This window comes from Erinaceus europaeus, chromosome 8 (assembly GCF_950295315.1).
Source record: "Erinaceus europaeus chromosome 8, mEriEur2.1, whole genome shotgun sequence".
In the NCBI taxonomy this organism is placed as follows: Eukaryota; Metazoa; Chordata; class Mammalia; order Eulipotyphla; family Erinaceidae; genus Erinaceus; species Erinaceus europaeus.
The window spans coordinates 11,070,160-11,077,321 of NC_080169.1; positions in this window are offsets into that span (position 1 = coordinate 11,070,160).

Sequence of the window (7,162 nt, forward strand, 5' to 3'; positions counted from 1 at the left end):
CGTAGAAAGCCCAGGCCACTGCAAGACTGCTGACAGCCCCCCTCCCCTCCCAACACACAGGGCAGCTTCACCATGTTTTGCTGCAGAAGATTTCAAAGATGCAGGAAACAGCACGTGCTGTGTGTATTGTCCTTTGTAGAAGTGCCCGCTCCTCTTCCTTCACTGTCTTCTGTCTGTCTTATCCCGGTCTCTCAGGTGTTTTCTCCTTTCTCTGGCTAGCAGGGCTTTTCCTCCAGGTGAAATTTGTCCAGCTCACTCGTTTGAAGATCTTTTCAGACCTTAATCACTTCCCCCACAAGGCCCAGCTGAGTGTTTCATGCTATCCATTCAAACCATGCGTTCGAATACCTCACAGTCACGGGGCTCAGGAGGAAGCACAGTGGATAGTGTCGGACTCTAGCATGAGGAGCCAAGTTCCATGCCAGGAACCACATGGGCCAGAGTGGTTCACATGCTCTCTCTCACTTGCTCCCTCTCTCAAATCTTCTTTAAAAAGAATTGCCTATATATCTGTGTACGTCAGCATCAAATACTTAATCTGCCTACTTGCCTTCATCTTACCTGTCAAGATCATTGAAGATTTAAATGTGCAAGAAACTATTTTAGGTAAGGAAATAAAACAGAACTCCAGGGAGTGGTGGGCACAGAACTAGTTAGTTTCTGACCTGTGAGGATGTGAGATGCTGGTAGCAAGACATAGCCTCTGAGGGGGAAGCTTCAGAGCTGTGAGTTCTCCTCCATCTCTTTCCACCTGAAATAAGTTGGGGGGAGGGCAGGTGTTGGTGGTGGCAAGCTGAGAAAATGGGAGGCAGCTGGGGAGGTGGAATGCCCTGGAGGCTTGAGCCCGGGGCAGGAGTCAGTTCAGATCTCTGCTGGGGAGACAGGGATGGGCCTGTGTCCACTAGTCTGTCACCTGACCAGCACAACATGGGCTCCAGTGTTCCCAGAGTCCCAAGCAACTGGCTATCTTTTTCATCTACCCCAGAACTGAAGTTAAAATATAGACATTCATTTATGGGGGCCATACAGTGGTGCACCCAGTTAAGCATGCATAGTACTATGTGTGAGGACCCACGCAGGGATCAGGGTTCGAGCTCCCCCAACTCCCCACCTGCAGCGGGGACACTTCACAAGTAGTGAAGCAGATCTAAAGGTGTCTTTCTCCCTATCTTCCCCTTCCTCTATCAGTTTCTTTCTGTCCTATCCAATAAAGTAGAAAAGAAAAAAATAAAAAAGAAAAAACTGGCTGCCAGGAGTGCTGGATTCGCAGTGCTGGCACTGAACCCCAGAGATAACCCTGGAGACAAAAATAAATAAATAGGGGGCTGGGCGGTAGCACAGCGGGTTAATCACACATGGTGGAAAGCACAAGGACCAGTGTAAGGATCCCAGTTTGAGCCCCCGGCTCCCCACCTGCAGAAGAGTCACTTCACAAGCAGTGAAGCAGGTCTGCAAGTGTCTGTCTTTCTCTCCCCCTGTCTCCTCCTCTCTTCATTTATCTCTGTCCTATCCAACATAATGACATCAATAACAACAATAACAACTACACCAACAATAAAACAACAAGGACAACAAAAGGCGGGGAAAGCAAAAAATATATACATAATAAACATTCAGTTATTATTATTGCTCATGTCCTATTTTGACTACTCCCACCCCCAACAGTGTTATATATTCATGGAATGATAGAAGGTAGAGTCCTGTGAGGCAACAGCTTTTACTCTTTTTCTGTTTGTTGATTAGCACTGCTCTTAGTGTCCTGTGATGTTGTTAATGTTCGGAGGCTCCAGCAGGCCGGGCTAGCGTCGCGGCGGTAGACAAGAGACTCGAGGACACACAGCTGGGCTGAGAAGCTGCAGTTTAATCTTTATTCACGAACGGGCAAATCACCACACCATGTGCTTCTCCATCATCCTCCCTCCACCGCTGCTGTTGGGACTCCCTCTGCTGTTGGGACTCTCCACGTCCTTCGCATAGGGGGCGGGGAGAAAGCGAGGTGCGAAACTAGCAAGGGCCAAACCAATTTTTCTCAGAGGTGGGGGGGGGAAGGGGAGCAAACCAATATGACCAACACTGTGACTTAAGCTGTGTTCACATCCAGCATCAGTGCAGCCAGGAATGGGGACCCCGCCAAGGGAACCGGGAGCCTGTGTGTGGGGGGGGGGGACCTGCCTGCTCTCATACCTCCCTCTCTCATGGGAAGCTCAGTATTTCACATCAAACCAACCTGTAAGACACCTACCCTGATCATTTCCAGCACCATCAAATCAAAGCGATGTCTATACCTATCCTGCTGGGCAATGAGGAGAGCAATGCAGAGGAGGAAAGCAAGTTATGCACCCATGGGAGTTTCATCAACTGACACGGAGTGTACTTCCCAGCACTTGCCGAGACCCTGCTTCTCCCCATCCACCTGCAGCAGGGCCTAACACCTTTCCAGCATCTGCCAAGACCCTCCTGAAACCCTCCCTCTCCCCTTCCAGCTGGATCAGGGCCTCGGTGAGCATTGAGCCCTGCACTGTCAGGCTGCCCCCGAATTAGCTGCACAGTTCTTACTTGTTGCCTTTATAATTCCGGGCTGCCATTTTCAGGGCTAAAAGAAACAAGAAACAGAGAGAAGGAGACACAGAACAGCACAGAAACTCCCGCCCCACCTGCCCAGTTTCCTGTATTGGGCAAAGCAAGCTCCCAGGTGAGCTAACTCACTGTACCTTAGACAGAAACCCCACACAAGCCTGCCAGAGTTTTGACCAGTAACTGCAGCACACTTCAGTGTGCCCCGAGTGAGTGGAAATGTGTTGTGATGTGACAGGAAACCACAAACACTGAAACACAGCAAGTCAGAAGCTTAGGGTAACAAAGCCATCCAATGCTGCCCCTTACCAGTAATACTCTCCTCTCATGGCAGGTGGCAACAACTCTCAACTGAAAAGACTCAGCACCTCCCATTTGTAGCTCCTTCATTTGCTTTTCTGGAGAAAAAGAGAGCAGAGTGGCTGGGGAAAGCAGCAAAAGACTCTCCTACCTGGGCCTCTGAGGTGCCAGGTTCAATTCCCAGCACCACCATATGTCAGCACTGAGCAGGGCTCTGGTCTCTCGCTTTCTCTATCTTGCTTATTAAAGAAAATAGACAAAATATTTTTTAAAAAATAATAAAAACTAAGATGACCACATGGATTTCTGTCTAAGTGACTTCCCACACCACAGCACAATCTGTGTGGTGGCCCAGGAGGTACCAAAGGAAATAAAGCGATGGCTCTCGAACATACGGCCTGAAGATAGAGCAGAATGGTATGAGGTCCCAGGAATAAGCCGGGTCATCCCCAGGCTGACATGCAGGAAGCCGTATCTATGCTGCCAGCAGACCCGTGTCCACAGGAGACGGGGTCCCGGGCACCATGGCGCTGCCCTTACACAGTGATCACCTTCACAGAGGCCTGTTTCTTTGTCTGGGTGGGTGCCAGAAGACTGGGGCAGAAGGAGCAATTATCAGGCCACTGTCCCAGGCCACATGGGCAACAGCAGGAGGAAGCACCATGTGTGCTGGGAGGAGGGGGACATGGCCCCCCACACCCCACAGCTGCGTTTTTCTTTTAGAAAGTAAACCCTGGGGAGTCCGGCGGTGGCGCAGCGGGTTAAGCGCACGTGGTGCAAATCGCCAGGACCTGCGTAAGGATCCCAGTTCGAGTCCCCGGCTCCCCACCTGCAGGGGCGTCGCTTCACAGGCGGTGAAGCAGGTGTCTGTCTTTCTCTCCCCCTCTCTGTCTTCCCTCCTCTCTCCATTTCTCTCTGTCCTATCCAACAACAACAACATTAATAACCACAACAATGTTAAACGACAAGGGCGACAAAAAGGAAAATAAATAAAAAGATTTTTTAAAAAAAGAAAGTAAACCCTGGATTTTGAAGAGAACCCTTGCCTGTCTCTGGAGCACCTCTGTGCCCTTGGGTGGTGCAGCGCCCCAAACCCCAGGTTTCAGGATCACCTCCTCACTACACCCTCCCCAGCTCTGTGGGGGGGGAGCTGCGGCCAGCCCTGAGCACCTGCTGGAGGGTGCTGGAGGCTCTGATCCCACAGGGGGAGAGGGAGAGGGGAGAGGGGAGAGTCAGTCATTCCCTCGGAGTCAGGGATGCAGGACAGCATCCAGGCCGCACCGGGACCGGCTCAGGGGCAGCAGTCAGCCGCACAGACACCGGGGACGAGGCAGGAACTCACCAGGGATGTGAGAGCAGCCATGCAAGTGGCCTGGGGCCGAGGGTGGATGCAGGAGGTGCGACACAATTGCAAACCTCTTGTGCCGCCTGCACCCGATCCAGGACAAGCTCTTCAGGTCTGTGATGGAGGTTACAGATGCTGCCAGAAGTGGGCGGGGCAATAGCAGATTGGGGCGGGGTCCTGCAGCCAGATAGGGTGGGATCTGTGAGGGGCGGGGCCTGTGGCGGGATGGGCGGGACTTGTGAGGCACAGGGTCTACTCCTGGGGTAAGGCTGCAAGGCCTCTGGCCTTGCTCCCAGAAGTCACTTCCTCCTGAATTTGATCTCACATTTCTTCCTATCAAGGGTCTTTCCTGGAACAGGGATGTTCTTTGTCTTAAATCCTGGAAGCAACCCAGGTCTAATGACAGAAGAACAGCTAAGAAAGTTGTAGCATCTATACACAGTGGAATAGTACTCGGCTGTTAAGAAGAATGAAGGCATCTCCACTGCTTAGTCTTGGATGGCGCTTGAGAGAATCATGTTACACGAGCTCAGCCAACAGTGATCTCAAAAATCCAGGATGATCTCACTGACTCTCCCCCAAAAAGAAAACAATAGCCTTAGATCTCTGATGAGTATTGATGCAAAGATCCTCCCAAAATCACGGCAAATTGGGAGTCAGGCGGTAGCGCAGGTGGCGCAAAGGGCAAGGACCAGTGTAAGAATCCCGGTTCCAGCCCCCCCCTCCACCTTCAGGGGAGTCGCTTCACAAGCGGTGAAGCAGGTCTGCAGGTGTCTATCTTTCTCTCTCTCTCTCTCCCTGTCTTACCCTCCTCTCTCCATTTCTCTGTCCTATCCAACAATGACATCAATAACAATAATAACTACAATAAAACAACAAGGGCAACAAAAGGGAATAAATAAATAAATAATTTTAAAAAAAAACATGGCAAACTGGATGTATCAACAGATCACCAAGTCACCATGAGATTCATCCCTGGGAAACAGGTGGTTGGACACCTGCAGGTCAGTCAATGTAATCTACCATAGCAACAAAAAGGAAGCTAAACATCACGTGTTCGGATCAATTGATGCTGAAAAGGCATTCAACAAGATCCAGCACCCATTTATGATGACTTTCCAGAAATGGGGAATAGAAGTACGATTCCTCAGCACAAAAGACCGTTTTTGACAAACTCACTCATTCTGAGTGGTAAAAACAAACAAAAAACTGAAAGCTTTCCCCTTAAAATTGGGAACCAGACAAGACTGTCCACTATCTCTGCTGTTATTACATATAGTTCTTGAGGTTGTCATCACTGCAATCAGACAAGAAAGATATGTCAAAGATACAGAGATTGGGAAGGAAGAAATCAAACTATCACTATTTGTTAGTGACATGATTGGTATGCCTAGAAGTGCCAAAGACTCTACACACAGAAAATACTAGAAATAATTAATCAATTCAGTAGAGTAGCAAGATACAAAATCAATACACATACACTGGTGGCATTTCTGTATACATAAAAAGAGGCAGAAGAAAGAAAGCAAAAGTCTCAATCCTACTGACAATTAAAACCCCAGTAGACAATACCTTGGGATGAATCTCATTAAGAAGGTGAAGGACCTTTATGGAGAAAGCACTAAGACATTGTGGGGCCGAGTGGTGGCGCACCTGGTTGAGTGCACATGTTACAGTGCACAAGGACCCAGGTTTGAGTCCCCAATTCCCACCAGAAGGGGGAATGCTTTGCAAGTGGTGAAGCAGTGTTGCAGGTGTCTCTCTGTCTCTCCCTCTCTATCACCCCCTTCCCTCTGGATTTCTGGCTGTCTCTCTCCAGTAAATAAAATAAAGATACTAAAAAAAAAAAAAAAAAAAATTAAGTGGCCCAGAAGGTGGTGCAGTGGATAAAGCACTGGACTCTCGGGCATGAGGTCCTGAATTCAATTCCTGGTAGCATATGTACCAGAGTGATGTCTGGTCCTTTTTTTTTTTTCCTCTCTCTCTCCTCCTATCTTTCTCATTAATAAATAAAATCTCTTAAAAAGAATGAATCTGCTTTTTAAAAAATTTAAAGAAGCTATAAGATGTTGCTAAAAAAGAAAATAGAATGACACATAGACATGAAAGAAGAAGAACATTCCTTGTTTCTGGACTGGCAGAATAAGTATCATTAAAAGGGTTATTCTAAGTAAAGAGCTAAAAGACCGGTCAGATTATTTCACTCACATGTGGAACCTAGAGAACTGATACGCAAGAACTTGCAAAAACAAACAAACAGAAGTGAACAAACTGTTTCTAAGTCTTTATGAGAGCTACGGGGCTAATTTTTTTTTAATAATTTATTTCTTTACTGGGGAATTAATGTTTTACATTCAACAGTAAATACAATAGTTTGTACATGCATAACATTCCCCAGATTCCCATTTAACAATACAACCCCCACTATGTCATTCATCATCTTTCATGGACCTGTATACTCCCCACCCACTCACCCACCCCAGAGTCTTTTACTTTGGTGTAATACTCCAATTCCATTTCAGTTCTACTTGTGTTTTCTTTTCTAATCTTGTTTGTCAGCTTCGGCCTGAGAGTGAGATCATCCCATATTCATCCTTCTGTTTCTGACTTATTTCACTCAACATGATTTTTTCAAGGTCCATCCAAGATCGGCTGAAAACGGTGAAGTCGCCATTTTTTACAGCTGAGTAGTATTCCATTGTGTATCTAGACCACAACTTGCTCAGCCACTCATCTGTTGTTGGACACGTGGGTTGCTTCCAGGTTTTGGCTATTACAAATTGTGCTGCCAAGAACATATGTGTACACAGATCTTTTTGGATGGATGTGTTGGGTTCCTTAGGATATATCCCCAGGAGAGGAATTGCAGGATCATAGGGTAGGTCCATTTCTAGCCTTCTGAGAGTTCTCCAGACTGTTCTCCACAGAGGTTGGACCAATTGA